This window comes from Caretta caretta, chromosome 24, assembly GCF_965140235.1.
Source record: "Caretta caretta isolate rCarCar2 chromosome 24, rCarCar1.hap1, whole genome shotgun sequence".
NCBI classification, from domain to species: domain Eukaryota; kingdom Metazoa; phylum Chordata; order Testudines; family Cheloniidae; genus Caretta; species Caretta caretta.
In genome coordinates this window covers 17,602,123-17,618,194 of record NC_134229.1, presented here as the reverse complement: position 1 = coordinate 17,618,194, position 16,072 = coordinate 17,602,123, and the positions used below count along the sequence as shown (strand labels likewise).

At 45.6% G+C, this 16,072-nt stretch overlaps 1 pseudogene; it reads left to right on the top strand.

Moving 5' to 3' along the window:
• Positions 1-404: 404 nt before the first annotated feature.
• On the top strand, positions 405-1,261 carry LOC125626085 (chemerin-like receptor 1; annotated as a pseudogene).
• Positions 1,262-16,072: the final 14,811 nt, after the last annotated feature.

Genomic DNA, 16,072 nt, shown 5'->3' with positions numbered 1-16,072 from the left:
AAAAATTCCATTATTTCAAAAGAAAACGGGGGAAACAATCATTCATTAATTTTTTCTAACCAAGAAGGGAATAACCAGCTACTTTGGGAAACTAACAGAAAAAAGATTATTTGGGAATTTTAGTAAGTATTGGTCGGGGGTCTCTCATATCTCTGTCTCTGCATCCTGGACACCCTCATTGTCAACCTCTCTTTGCCTAGAACTCCAACTTTTAAGCAAGAAGCAAAACTGTGTGTTTCTTAAACATTTGGGTTAGTAGAAACCAAACTCTGTCCGTGTCCTCTCCTGGAGCCCGTTTCATTGCTTTTCCTTCCTTTGCTCAGTACAACGTCTGCACTTCTCGTGCCAAGTCCTGAGGAGGAGGAGGAGGAGGAGGGGATATTGTGACTGCAACTCTTCCAAGAATGGTGTTCCTCCCAGTTCTCTTCCTGGTGCTGTGTGACGTGGCCTTCCTCGCCGGGGTGCCATTCAACGGCTATGTCCTCTCCATCGCCAGCTGCCGTGTGGAGAGGACAGCGAGTGCTGTGTGGTTCTGGAGCTGGGCCGTGGCAGATTTCATCTTCATCGTCTTCCTGCCCCTCAGATTCACCTCCATCTTCATCCTGGACTTAGACTGGGCGAAGGGGCTGAGCAGCACCCTCACCTCCTTCCACATGTTCTTCAGCGCCTTCCTCCTCACGGCCCTCAGTGTCGATCGCTGCATCCTCGTGGCACGCCCTGAGTGGGCCCAGATATGCCGCACACCACCCCTGGCTTTCAGAATGGTTTTGGGCATGTAGGCCCTGTCTGCTGGGTTCAGCTTGTGGTATGGTTATCTCTGGGAGTCCCTGCTCTCACCTGCCAGCACCGACATGAATTTCCAACTAGATGAAGGGAGGGTGAAGGCTGCTGTTGTGATCCAGTTCCTGGTTGGGTTTCTGATCCCACTAACCTTGATCTTGATCCCAACCTTCTACATCTTTCTAGTTGCCAAGCTAAGCAACAGGTTGAACCAGTCCACCAAGCCACTTAAGATCCTTCTTGGTTGATCCCAACCTTTTTCGTCTGCTGGCTACCGTATCACATCTTCTTCTTCCTGCAGATCTCAGCTAAGTACCCTCTGCCTATTCTGAAAATGGGAAGCGCTTTTGCTTGTGTCCTGACATATTTCAACAGTTGCCTCAGCCCCATCTTCTACCTCACCATGGAGGAAGAGTTTGTGAGGTGCTGGCAACATTCACGCAGAGCCCAAAGCACAGAGAATTTGGCGGTGCCTGAATAGGGGAATGGATGGAATTTTCGATATTTGTATGGAGAAAGAAATCTGTTAGCTGTGACCCATAACTTCCTCTTGATCCCAGAATTGTCTTTTTTAGCAAGAGAATTTTTTTTGCCTTACTCAAAGAAAAGCCACAAGAATGATAGCAGGATTCGAAAACCTGCCTTAGAGTGAGAGACTCAAGGAGCCCAATCTATTTAGCTTAACAAAGAGAAGCTGAAGGGGTGACTTGATCATAGTCTGTAAGTACCTACATGGGGAACAACTATTTAATAAAGGGCTCTTCAATCTACCAGAGGAAGGTCTAACACGATCCAGTTGAACCTAGACAAATTCAGACTGGAAAGGAGGTGTAGATTTGTAACAATCAGAGTAACTGACCATTGGAGCAATTTCCCAAGGGTCATGGTAGATTCTCCATCACTGGCAATTTTAAATCAAGCTGGGATGTTTTTTTAAAAGCTCTGCTCTAGGAATTATTTTGGGCAGTTCTCTGGCCTGTGTGATCGGGGAGGTCATATGAGATGATCACACTGGTCTCTTCCAGCCTTGGAATCTATGAATCTATTATTTTAATGAAATATATTGGAGTCTTGTTTTTGTTCATTGTTAGATCATTTTGGGGCACTTGGTTCTTTATGGTCTTTCCTTTTCTGCATCGCTGTGTCATTATTCTTCTCATCATCTCACCTTAACTCCCATAGCAGTGGGGCTCCAGCTCTATTTCTTTCCTATGTGTGTTGAAGATCAATGGGTCTATGAAACAAAGGGAAACATTTTCAAAAGGGTCTAAGTTCTATTTTTAAAAGTCTTTAGGCCCACAGGAACCCAGCTGTGAGTCAATGAGAACACAACATAAGAACATAAGAACGGCCAGACTGAGTCAGACCCAAGGTCCATCTAACCCAGTATCTTGTCTTCTGACAGTTGCCAATGCCAGATGCCCCAGAGGGAATGAACAGAACAGGTCATTATCAAGTGATCCATCCCCAGCTTCTGGAAACAGAGTCTACAGACACCATCCCTGCCCATCTTGGCTAATAGCCATTGATAGACCTATCCTCCATGAACTTATCTCATTCTATTTTGGACCCAATTATAGACTTGGTATTTACAAAATCCTCTGGCAAAGAGTGCCACAGGTTAACTGTGCATTGTGTGAAGAAATGCTTCCTTTTGTTTGTTTTAAACCACCTGCCTATTAATTTCAATAGGTAACTTCTAGTTCTGAGAAGGAATAAATAACACTTCCCTATTTACTTTCTCCACACCTGTCAGGATTTTATAGACCTGTATCATAACCCCCATTAGTCATCTCTTTTCCAAGATGAAAAGTCCCAGTCTTGTTAATCGCTCCTCATATGGAAGATGTCCCATCCCCCTAATAATTTTTGTAGCCCTTTTCTGTACCTTTTCCAATTCCAGTATAGCTTTTCTGAGATGGGGCGACCACATCTGCACACAGTATTCAAGATGTGGGCATACCAGGGATTTATATAAAGGTGATATGATATATTCTGTCTTATTATCTATCCCTTTCTTAATTATTTCCAACATTCTGTTCACTTTTTTGACAGCCACTGCACATTGAGTGGATGATTCCAGAGAACTATCTACAGTGATTCCCAGATCTCTTTCTTGAGTGGAAACAGCTCATTGTATATGGATAGTTGGGATTATATTTTCCAATGTGCATTACTTTGCATTTATTAACACTGAATTTCATCTGCCATTTTGTTGCCCAGTCACTTAGTTTTGTGAGGTCCTGTGACAGGGTGGTGGGTATGAATTGCTTAGCCAGCTCCAATTAAGGGAGGTAGGTTGGAGCTGCCTAGAGAAACCTGCACCTGATTGGCAAAGGGGAACCAGTTGCTAGCCTAATTAGCCCAGGGCTGCATAAAAGCCTCAGAGGAAGGAAGCCAGAGAGGGGCAGACAGAAGGGGAAGGAGAAGGAGAAGGAGACGCCGAAGCCAGAGCCTGGAAGGAGAGGGATAGCGCTGCCCTGCTGGCTATAAGAAAGAGAAGCCCCTATGGCTGGAACCCCCAGTACTATGTGATGAGAGGTGGTGGGTTTGCAGTGTGTAAATAAACAGAACCAGTGACTGCTAAGCCAGGGTCTCTCTGTGATTTTTATGGCAGAGCAGAGGCGGAACCAAGAGGGGCCCTGCTATGCCCTGCAACAGGTACCTTTACAACTCTTTGCAATCAGCTTTGGACTTAACTATCTTGAGTAGTTTTGTATCATCTGCAAATTTTGCCACCTCACTGTTTACCCCTTTTTACAGATAGTTTACATATATGATGAATAGGACTGGTCCCAGTACAGACACCTGGGAACACCACTATTTACCTCTCTCCATTCTGAAAACTGACCATTTATTCCTGATCTTTGTTTCCTATCTTTTACCCAGTTATTGATCCATGAGAAGCCCTTCCCTCTTATCCCATGACAGCTCACTTTGCTTAAAGAGCCTTTGGTGAGGGACCTTGTCAAGGGCTTTCTGAAAATTTGAGTACAGTACATCATTTGGATCATCCTTGTCCACTCTTTTTTGACCATCTCAAAGAATTCTACTAGATTGGTGAGGCATGATTTTCCTCTAGAAATCCATGTTGACTCTCTCGCAACAAATCATGTTCATCCATGTGTTTGAGAATTCTGTTTTTTACTATAGTTACAACCAGTTTGCTTTGTACTAAAATCAGGCTTACCAGTTTGTTATTGTTGCGATCATCTCTGAAGCCTTTTTTAAAAATTGGTATCACATTAGCTAATCCTCCAGTCATCTGGTACAGAAGCTGATTTAAATGATAGTTTGCATACCACAGCCAGTAGTTCTGTAATTTCATATTTGAGTTCCTTCAGAACTCTTGTTTGAATCCCATCTGGTCCTAGTGACTTATTACTATTTAGTTTATCAATTTGTTCCAAAACCTCCTCTAATGACACCTCAATCTGGGACAGGTCCTCAGATTTGTCACCGAGAAAGAATGACTCAGGTTTGGGCATCTCCCTCACATGCTCAGCTGTGAAGACCGATGCAAAGAATTCATTTAGTTTCTCCGCAATGGCCTTATAGTCCTTGAGTGCTCACAGAAACATAGAGGAGGTCATCTAGTCCAATCCCCTGCTCAAAGCAGGACCAAAACCAACTAAATCAATCCAGCCAAAGCTTTGTCAAGCTGGGCTTAAAAACCTCTAAAGATGGAGATTCCACCACCTCCCTAGGGAACCCATTCCAGTGCTTCACCACCCTCCTAGTGAAATCGTCTTTCCTAATATCCAACCTAGATCTCCTCCACTGCAACTTGAAAACATTGCTCCTTGTTCTGTCATCTGCCACCAATGAGAACAGTCTAGATCCATGCTCTTTGGAACCCCCCTTCAGGTAGTTGAAGGCTGCTATCAAATTCCCCCCTCACTCTTCTCTTCTGCAGACTAAATAAGCTCAGTTCCCTCAGCCTCTCCTCGTAAGTCATATGCCCCAAACCACTAATCATTTTCGTTGCCCTCTGCTGGACTCTCTGCAATTTGTCCACATCCCTTCTGTAGTGGAGGGACCAAAACTGGATGCAATACTCCAGGTGTGGCCTCAGCAGTGCCGAATAGAGGGGAATAATCACTTCCCTTGATCTGCTGGCAATGCTCCTACTAATACAGCCCACAATGCCATTGGTCTTCTTGGCAACAAGGGTACACTGCTGACTCATAGCCAGCTTCTCGTCCACTGTAATCCCCAGTTCCTTTTCTGCAGAACTGCTGCTTAGCCAGTCGGTCCCCAGCCTGTAGCGGTGCATGGGATTCTTCCTTCCTATGTGCAGGACTCTGCACTTGTCCCTGTAGAACCTCATCAGATTTCTTTTGGCCCAATCCTCCAATTTGTCTAGGTCACTCTGGTCCCTTTAACATCTCGAGCGCCCAGTGGCCCCACTGGTTGTTTAGCAGGCTTCCTGCTTCTGATGTACTTACATTTTTTTTGCTGTTTCTTTTTGACTCTTTGGCTAGCTGTTCTTCAAATTCTTTTTTGGCCTTCCTAATTATAGTTTTACACTTCATTTCCCAGAGTTTATTCTCCTTTCTATTTTCCTCACTAAGATTTAACTTCCACTTTTTAAAGGATGCCTTTCTGCCTCTCAAACACTTTTTTACTTTGTTGTTTGGCCATGGGGGCACTTGTTTGGTTCTCTTACTATGTATTTTAATTTGGGGGATACATTTGAGCCTCTGTTATGGTGTCTTAAAAACATTTCCATGCAGCTTGCAGGGATTTCAGTTTTGGCACTGTACCATTTATTTCTGTTTAACTAATTTCCTCATTTCTGTGTTCCCCTTTCTGAAATAAAATGCTACCATGTTAGGCTGATGTGGTGTTTTCGCTGCCACCGGGATGTTAAATTTAATTATATTATGGTCTATATTACCAAGCGGTTCAGTTATATTCACCCTTGGACCAGATCCTGTGCTCCACTTAGGACTAAATCAAGAATTGCCTCTCCCCTTGTGGGTTGACTATCTGCTCCAAGAGGCAGTCATTTGAGGTGACAAGAAACTGTATCTCTGCGTCCCATCCTAAGCTGACATGTATCCAGTCAATACGGGGATACTTGAAATCCCCCATTATTATTGAGTTTTTTATGTTTATAGCCTCGCTAATGTTGCTGACCATTTCACAGTAGCTATCACCATACTGGTCGGGTGGTCAGTAATATATCCCTGCTGCTATATTCTTATTATTCAAGCATGGAATTACTATCCATCGAGATTCTATGATACAGTTGGGTTCATTTAAGATTTTTACTTCATTTGACTCTATGCTTTCTTTCACATATAATGCAAGTCCCCCACCAGTATGACCTGTTCTGTCCTTCTGATATATTGTATTATGGTATTACTGTGTCCCATTGATTATCCTTATTCCACCAAGTTTCTGTGATGCCTATTATATTTATATTTAATATGAGGCACTCTGGTTTACCCATCTTATTATTTAGACTTCTAGCATTTGTATATAAGCACTTAAATGTCACTTTTTAGCTGTCTGCCATTACATGATGTAATTTAATTGACTTGGGCTTCTACGGGTGAGATTTGGAAAAGCACCTCTGTGAGTTAGGTGCTTAAATCATAACATCAGTGGGAATTTGGCACCTAACTCCCTTAGCCACTATTAAAAATGTAGTCCTGTCTCTTCATTGCCAAGCCCAGGCCTTCAAAGCTGATGAGCCACCCCCTAAAATATCATGAGATTGGTTTGAAAAGAAAGACATCTGGGTTCTTCTTTTTTGCCTCCTGATTTTTTGGGGCCATTTCAAGCCTTTTTCTGCAACAACGAAGACCAGAAACTTGTGAAAAGAAAAGAGCTGAAATTTCCACCTAATTATCTGATTCCAGGATCTGGGGCTTGGAGGAAAATGAGAAACATGATGAATGCCGCTACCAAATTGTAATATTCAGCTTTTTTAGAAGTCAATGGAGTGAGGAGGTGTTTAAAATATTGGGGACTTTAAATAAAATGTGGGTGGCTGTGGAACGCTATACCTAAAAACAGCACCCTGGAATCCCCATATTCACCACTGTCATATCAATATGAACAAAGTCTGCCTTGTGAGGTATCATTAAAAAGTCTTTATCTGTTGAATTTTAATATCCTACTGAATTGTGTGTGCTGTCATTGTATGGGGAATTAGGAAGTTTTGCTATGTGTTTGTTACTGAAATATGTTGTGATGTTGGAAACACCCAGAACCGGCCTTTCAGGTTCAACAATGGAGGAGCCAGATAGCATTAATGGCTCATCAGCACCCGTCAAGGGAAGAATCCACTAGTCCAGGAAGTGTACACAATGGAGACTTCTTGACCCATGGGGATTGCCTGAGGGCTTGGGAAATCTCAGTTCAGTTTACAAAAGCTGATGCATGTCCTCTCCACATCGGGGGAGACGCCGCCTGAGTAATGAACTTACACTGGCCAGGCTTCTGACCAGGACAGGACGGTACAGCTCTGGGGCACAAGGCCTGGGAGCCGGGGGGAATTGATTAGAGCCTCCCTATTGATGGTTCATGAGTGGCTGTGAGAAGCATTCATGGAACTCAGCTGGGTGTGTCCCTGCCCGGGGATGGCTGTGGAAGTGCAGGGCCTGCCCGAGGTTTGTCGCTTGACACAGCATCACAGTGTGAGAGGGATACCCCAGGTTGGTGGGACAGAGGGCTCAGAAGTCCCACAGTCCAGCTTGCACTCCGAGAACCCCGAAACAGTGTTTTTTTTTTTTTAAACCAGTGTGTCAATAAATCCTGATATGCCCGGCCAAAATTCACTCAGCTTTCACATCGCTGGCCGTTCTCCAGCATCCAACTAATCCCCCAGCCAGTCGTGGAGCAGACACTGTCATGTGGCTCACAGCCAATGAAGCGAGAGATTCATGATCCACTCACAACCTGGCAAGGTCTCTCCAGGATGTTCATGGGGTGACCGGGGGTGAAGGGCGGCAGGTTCCAGCGGCACTTCATGGGCTCAAGCTGGGTCTGGTGAGTCTCCAAGTGTGAATGGGCTGAAATTTTGCAATGATGGAGCCACAGTTCAGCTCCTGCTCTTGGGCTGTGGCTGCCCCGGATGTGGACGACCCTCTCTGTGGACAGGATCTCAGACCTTTCATCACAAAGGCCCCAGAGCTCAGCCGAGCTTTCTGAGGCTTGCATGGAGCTGGCCGTCTCAGAGGCTTTGCAGACTCAGCTTTGTGAACATCCCCCACCCTCACTGAGCTACCCCCACCCCCACCCCCGCGTGCTCTCCCCGCAAGAAGACAGCTTCCTGTCACCAGACAGAGTCCGTGTTGGGGAAGCTGTGGGTGGTGTATGTGTGTTGAGGGAATGAATTCTGAGATGCCGTGTCTGATTCCCCCAGGACATAGGTAGAAAGTGAGATTAAGCCTTCCAGCTTCCTTGCTAGGGTGAAATCCACAGTGCCCCTCCAGATATGTCTCTGCCCCCCAAGCCCTACCCCAGGTTCCTGCCACCATCCCACCCCCCACAGCAGCACTCTCCAGATCCCTCCCCGCTCCCCATAGCAGACTCCCCAGATCCCTTTCGGCCCCCCCACCTGCTCTCTAAAGCATCCTCCCCAGATCTCTCCCTGACCCCCCAGTCCGTGCTGCATCCCCTGGATTGAAGTGTTTCCCATCATATACTGGGTTTAAAGTTTGATTCAATGGCTCTCAGCACCCCCACTATACAAATTGTTCCAGGAACCCTGTTCCCTACCCTACCCACTCCCCAAAACAGTGCCCCCCCAAATTCCTTCTTCTCACTTGTATAAACATCCCCCATGCCCCATCCCAGAGGTGGCCACTTCTCAGTGTGAAACGACCCTATAGACCAGTGGCTCTCAACCTTTCCAGACTACTGTACCCCTTTCAGGAGTAAAAAGAAAAGGAGTACTTGTGGCACCTTAGAGACTAACCAATTTATTTGAGCATGAGCTTTCGTGAGCTACAGCTCACTTCATCGGATGCATACCGTGGAAACTGCAGCAGACTTTATATACACACAGAGAATATGAAACAATACCTCCTCCCACCCCACTGTCCTGCTGGTAATAGCTTATCTAAAGTGATCATCAAGTTGGGCCATTTCCAGCACAAATCCAGGTTTTCTCACCCTCCACCCCCCCCACACAAATTCACTCTCCTGCTGGTGATAGCCCATCCAAAGTGACAACTCTCTACACAATGTGCATGATAATCAAGTTGGGCCATTTCCTGCACAAATCCAGGTTCTCTCACCCCCTGGAAATGGCCCACCTTGATTATCATGCACATTGTAGGGAGAGTGGTCACTTTGGATGAGCTATTACCAGCAGGATAGTGAGTTTGTGTGTGTGGTTTTTGGGAGGGGGGTGAGGGGGTGAGAGAACCTGGATTTGTGCAGGAAATGGCCCAACTTGATGATCACTTTAGATAAGCTATTACCAGCAGGACAGTGGGGTGGGAGGAGGTATTGTTTCATATTCTCTGTGTGTATATAAAGTCTGCTGCAGTTTCCACGGTATGCATCCGATGAAGTGAGCTGTAGCTCACGAAAGCTCATGCTCAAATAAATTGGTTAGTCTCTAAGGTGCCACAAGTCCTCCTTTTCTTTTTGCGAATACAGACTAACACGGCTGCTACTCTGAAACCTTTCAGGAGTCTCGTTTGTCTTGTAAACCCCTAGGTTTCTCCTCACTTAAAAAGTGTGCTATTGTGTCACAGCACGCTCGTACTGATGGACGGTTTCCGTTCTCATTTTACCATATAATTATAAAATAAATTGATTGGAATTTAAATATTGCACTTACATTCCAGTGGACAGTATATAGAGCAGTATAAACAAGTCATTGTATGAAATTTTAGTTTCTACGGACTATGCGAGTGCTTTTTATGTAGCCTGTTGTAAAACTTGGCAAATATCTAGGTGAGCTGATGTACCCCTTGGAAGATCTCTGCGTACCCGAAGTGGTATGCATACCCCGGGTTGAGAACCTCTGCTATAGACTGGTATCCAAAGGCTCAGGGCTGACGATGGCAGTAAAATCAAATGGCCAGTAGATGGCAGCAGACGTGCAATTCAGGTGCTTGTCCTAAACTGGAACTCAAGTCACCCCTTACCCTTACCCTTGGCTTGAGCTTCTACATTAAGCCTCCACAGCGCCACAGCTGCACTGGTGCAGCCTTCCCCGTGTAGACGTGTCCTCTGATCAATTGAACTGTGCTCAATTTGTTTATTCTCAAGCCTCCCCATGAAAGGGGGTGTAAGGACTTGGGGGCATTGCTGGGGGAAGAGGAACTCCAAGTGGTCCTTCTCCCTGGTTCTTTGTTAGTACGCTTGGTGGTGGCAGCGTACCCTAGTCCAAGGGCAAAGATTTGGTGCCTTGGGGAAGTTTTTAACCTAAGCTGGTAGAAATAAGCTTAGGGGGTCTTTCATGCGGGTCCCCACATCTGTATCCCAGAATTCAGAGTGGGGAAGGAACCTTGACAGACACTATCAAGGTAGGATCGTCTTCCTAACAGCCCAATAGCACCTTATTTCAATGTGACTGGTTTGGGATGTGAGGATGTGACTGTTTGCTTCCCAGCTTAGGGCTGCCCCTACTGCTTAGCCAAAGGCCGTAGCCTAAGAACAAGGCCTCAGGCTATCCCAGTGAGAGAAGGCCCAGACACAGGCAGACTGTGATTTTCATTCTTTGTTTTTATACCCCTGTAACTAGCTAAGTGATAAAAATACACCTAAGCTCTTAAAGAATAGACCTGTACGGGGCAGGCCTGAATTTCTATATTCTAACAGGCGCTTGTGTTTTGTATTGGGACCAGTGCTGTTCAACATATTCATAAAGTATCCGGAAAAAGGGGTAAACAGTGAGGTGGCAAATTTCTCAGATGATACAAAACTACTCAAGAGAGTTAAGTCCAAAGAGGACTGCAAGGAGTTACAAAGGTGTCTCACAAAACTGGGTGACTGGGCAACAAAATAGCAGATGAAATTCAGTGATGATAAATGCAAAGTAATGCACATTGGAAACCATAATCCCAACTATTCATATACAATGATGGGGTCTAAATTAGCTCTTACTGGCCCCTCTTGTTTTTTAGCAGGCTTCCTGCTTCTGATGTACTTAAATAATTTTTTGCTAATACTTTTTCAGTCTTTGGCTAGTTCTTCAAATCGTTTTTTCTTTCCTAATTATATTTTCAGTTGCCAGAATTTATGCTCCTTTCTATTTTCCTCAATAATATTTAACTTCCAGTTTCTAAAGGATGCCTTTTTGCCTCTCAAAGCTTCCTTACTTAGTTGTTTATCTATGGTGGCACTTGTTTGGTTCTCTTACTATGTTTTTTAATTTGGGGTATACATTTGAGCTTCTAACATGGTGTTGATAAAAAGGTTCCATGCAGCTTGCAGGGATTTCACTTTTGGCACTGTACCTTTTAATTTCTGTTTATCTAACTTCCTCATTTTTGCGTTGTTCCCCTTTCTGAAATTAACTGCTACCATGGTGGGCTGCTGTGGTGTTTTCACTGCAACAGGGATGTTAAATTTAATTATATTGTCATAGAATCATAGAATATCAGGGTTGGAAGGGACCTCAGGAGGTCATCTAGTCCAACCCCTTGCTCAAAGCAGGACCAATCCCCAATTAAATCATCCCAGCCAGGGCTTTGTCAAGCCTGACCTTAAAAACTTCTAAGGAAGGAGATTCCACCACCTCCCTAGGGAACGCATTCCAGTGTTTCACCACCCTCCTAGTGAAAAAGTTTTTCCTAATATCCAACCTAAACCTCCCCCACTGCAACTTGAGACCATTAGTCCTCGTTCTGTCATCTGCTACCACTGAGAACAGTCTAGAGCCATCCTCTTTGGAACCCCCTTTCAGGTAGTTGAAAGCAGCTATCAAATCCCCCCTCATTTTTCTCTTCTGCAGGCTAAACAATCCCAGTTCCCTCAGCCTCTCCTCATAAGTCATGTGTTCCAGTCCCCCAATCATTTTTGTTGCCCTCCGCTGGACTCTTTCCAATTTTTCCACCTCCTTCTTGTAGTGTGGGGCCCAAAACTGGACACAGTACTCCAGATGAGGCCTCACCAGTGTCGAATAGAGGGGAACGATCACGTCCCTCGATCTGCTGGCAATGCCCCTACTTATACATCCCAAAATGCCATTGGCCTTCTTGGCAACAAGGGCACATTGTTGACTCATATCCAGCTTCTTGTCCACTGTCACCCCTAGGTCCTTTTCCGCAGAACTGCTGCCGAGCCATTCGGTCCCTAGTCTGTAGCGGTGCATGGGATTCTTCCGTCCTCAGTGCAGAACTCTGCACTTGTCCTTGTTGAACCTCATCAGATTTTTTTTGGCCCAATCCTCTAATTTGTCTAGGGCCCTCTGTATGCTATCCCTACCCTCCAGCGTATCTACTTCTCCTCCCAGTTTAGTGTCATCTGCAAACTTGCTGAGGGTGCAATCCACACCATCCTCCAGATCATTAATGAAGATATTGAACAAAACCAGCCCCAGCACCCTTGGGGCACTCCACTTGATACCGGCTGCCAACTAGACATGGAGCCATTGATCACTACCCGTTGAGCCTGACAATCTAGCCAACTTTCTATCCACCTTATAGTCCATTCATCCAGCCCATACTTCTTTAACTTGCTGGCAAGAATACTGTGGGAGACCATGTCAAAAGCTTTGCTAAAGTCAAGGAACAACACGTCCACTGCTTTCCTCTCATCCACAGAGCCAGTTATCTCATCATAGAAGGCAATTAGATTAGTCAGGCATGACTTGCCCTTGGTGAATCCATGCTGACTGTTCCTGATCACTTTCCTCTCCTCTAAAAGCTTCAGGATTGATTCTTTGAGGACCTGCTCCATGATTTTTCCAGGGACTGAGGTGAGGCTGACTAGCCTGTAGTTCCCAGGATCCTCCTTGTTCCCTTTTTTAAAGATGGGCACTACATTAGCCTTTTTCCAGTCGTCCGGGTCTTCCCCCAATCGCCATGAGTTTTCAAAGATAATGGCCAATGGCTCTGCAATCACATCCGCCAACTCCTTTAGCACTCTCGGATGCAGCGCATCCGGCCCCATGGACTTGTGCACGTCCAGCTTTTCTGAATAGTCCCGAACCACTTCTTTATCCACAGAGGGCTGGTCACCTCCTCCCCACGCTGTGCTGCCCAGTGCAGTAGTCATAGAATCATAGAATCATAGAATATAAGGGTTGGAAGGGACCCCAGAAGGTCATCTAGTCCAACCCCCTGCTCGAAGCAGGACCAATTCCCAGTTAAATCATCCCAGCCAGGGCTTTGTCAAGCCTGACCTTAAAAACCTCTAAGGAAGGAGATTCTACCACCTCCCTAGGTAACGCATTCCAGTGTTTCACCACCCTCTTAGTGAAAAAGTTTTTCCTAATATCCAATCTAAACCTCCCCCACTGCAGCTTGAGACCATTACTCCTCGTTCTGTCATCTGATACCATTGAGAACAGTCTAGAGCCATCCTCTTTGGAACCCCCTTTCAGGTAGTTGAAAGCAGCTATCAAATCCCCCCTCAGTCTTCTCTTCTGCAGGCTAAACAATCCCAGCTCCCTCAGCCTCTCCTCATAACTCATGTGTTCCAGACCCCTAATCATTTTTGTTGCCCTTCGCTGGACTCTCTCCAATTTATCCACATCCTTCTTAAAGTCTGGGAGCTGACCTTGTTCGTGAAGACAGAGGCAAAAAAAGCATTGAGTACATTAGCTTTTTCACATCCTCTGTCACTAGGTTGCCTCCCTCGTTCAGTAAGGGGCCCACATTTCCCTTGACTTTCTTCTTGTTGCTAACATACCCGAATAAACCCTTCTTGTTACTCTTAAAATCTCTTGCTAGCTGCAACTCCAGGTGTGATTTCACCTTCCTGATTTCACTCCTACATGCCCGAGCAATATTTTTATACTCTTCCCTGGTCATTTGTCCAATCTTCCACTCCTTGGAAGCTTCTTTTTTGTGTTTAAGATCAGCAAGGATTTCACTGTTAAGCCAAGCTGGTCACCTGCCATATTTACTATTCTTTCTACACATCGGGATGGTTTGTCCCTGTAACCTCAATAAGGATTCTTTAAAATACAGCCATTATGGTCACTATTACCAAGCAGTTAAGTTATATTCACATCTTGGACCAGACCCTGTGCTCTACTTAGCACTAAATCAAGAATTGCCTCTCCTCTTGTCGTTTCCAGGACTAGCTGTTCCAAGAAGCAGTCAGTTAAGGTGTCTAGAAACTTTATCTCCTCATCCCATTCTGAGGTGACATGTATCTAGTCAATCTGGGGATAGTGGAAATCCCCCCTTCTTATTGAGTTGTTTTTGTTATAATGTCTCTAATTTCCCAGAATATTTCCCAGTCACGATCAGCATCCTGGTCAGGTTGTCGGTAGTATATCTCTACTGCTATATTCTTATTATTCAGGTATGGAATTACTCTGCATCGAGATTCTATGGTACAATTTGGGTCATTTCAGATTTTTAATTCATTTGACTCTATGCTTTTTTTGCATATAGTGCCACTCCCCCACCAGCACGGTCTGGTCTGTCCTTCTGATATAATTTATACAGTGGTATTACTGAGTCCCATTGATTGTCCTCATTCCACCACATTTCTGTGATGCCTATTATGTCAATCTCCTCATTTAGTACAGGGCACTCTAGTTCACCCATCTTATTATTTAGACTTTTAGCATATGTATATAAGCACTTTAAAAAATTGTCACTTTTTAGCTGTCTGCCATTACATGATGTAATTGAATTGATTTAGGCTTCTATGGATGAGATTTTGAAAAGCACCTATGCGTTAGCATAGCAAAAGATCTTTCCAGCAAGCTGGAAGAAACTATAAAAGAGGGAAAGTGACGTCACCACTTGGCCTCACTCGCCCCACAACTCAACACCTGGAAACATGTTGGGAGGACAAAGACTTTGACCTGGAGAAGTTTGGTATTGGTCTGAAAGACAAGCCCAGCCTGTGTATTGAGGGACTGTCACCTGCTTGTACAATCTGCAAGGGTGAGACATGGCTTGATTAAAATCCTGTCTAATTTATTTTACTCAGACTGTGAATTTACTTTTATTTCTTGTGTAACCAACTCTGATCTCTACACTCACCGCTTATAATCACTTAAAATCCATCTGTCTGTAGTTAATAAACCTGTTTATTATTCTACCTAAAACTGTGTGTTTTGATGGAAGTGCTTGGGAAATCTCAGCTCAGTTTACAAAGGCTGGTGTTTGTGCTCTCCACATCAGGAGAGGCACAGACTGGGTAATGAACTTACACTTGCAAGGATTCTGACCAATGCAAGAATGTACATTTCTGGGCTGCAAGGCCAGGGAGCCGGGGGGAATTGACTGGAGCCTCCCTGTTGATGGTTCATGAGTGGCTGGGAGGTCATTCATGGAACTCAGCTGGGTGAGTCCCTGCCTGGGGATGGCTGTGGAAGTACAGGGCCTGCCAGAGGTTTGCAGCGTGACACAGTGTCACAGTGTGAGAGGGATACCCCAGGTTGGTGGGACAGAGGGCTCAGCGGTCCCACAGCCCAGATTGCATGCTGGGAACCCTGTCACATTGGCTTTTTAAACCCATGTCTCAATGAATCCTGATATTTCCGGACAAAATTCATGCAGCTTTCACCCTTTGCTCTGTGGCTGGCCCTTCTCCAGCGTCCAACCAATCCCCCAGCCAGTCACGAGCAGACTCTATGTCGTGTGGCTCACAGACAACAAAGTGAGAGATTGACGATCCACCCGCCACATGGCAAGGTCTCTCCAGGACATTTGAGGGGTGACTGGGGGTGAAGGGTGGCAGGATCCACCCATGAATCACTCCCGACCCAGCAGCACTTGGGGGGCCCAAGCTGGGTCTGGTGTGTTTCCAGGTGTGAACAGGCTGAATTTTTGCAATGATGCAGCAGCAGCTCAGCCCCTGCTCTGGGGCTGGGGCTGCCCCGGATGTGGGCGACCGTCTCTGCAGACGGAATCTCACACCCTTCCCCACGAGCGGCCCCAGGGCTGAGCCGAGCTGTTTGAGGCTTGCACAGAGCTGGCTGCCTTGGAGGCTTTTCAGACTCAGCTTTATGAGCATCTCCCACTCCGCATGCTCCCTCCCCCTTGAGGACAGCTTCCTGCCCCCAGACAGACTCCGTGTGTGGGGGGGAGGAAAGCTGCAGGTGTTGTGTATGTGTTAAGGGAATCAATTCTGAGATGCTGTCAAGGTTCCTCCCCCACTCTGAACTCTAGGGTACAGATGTGGGGACCTG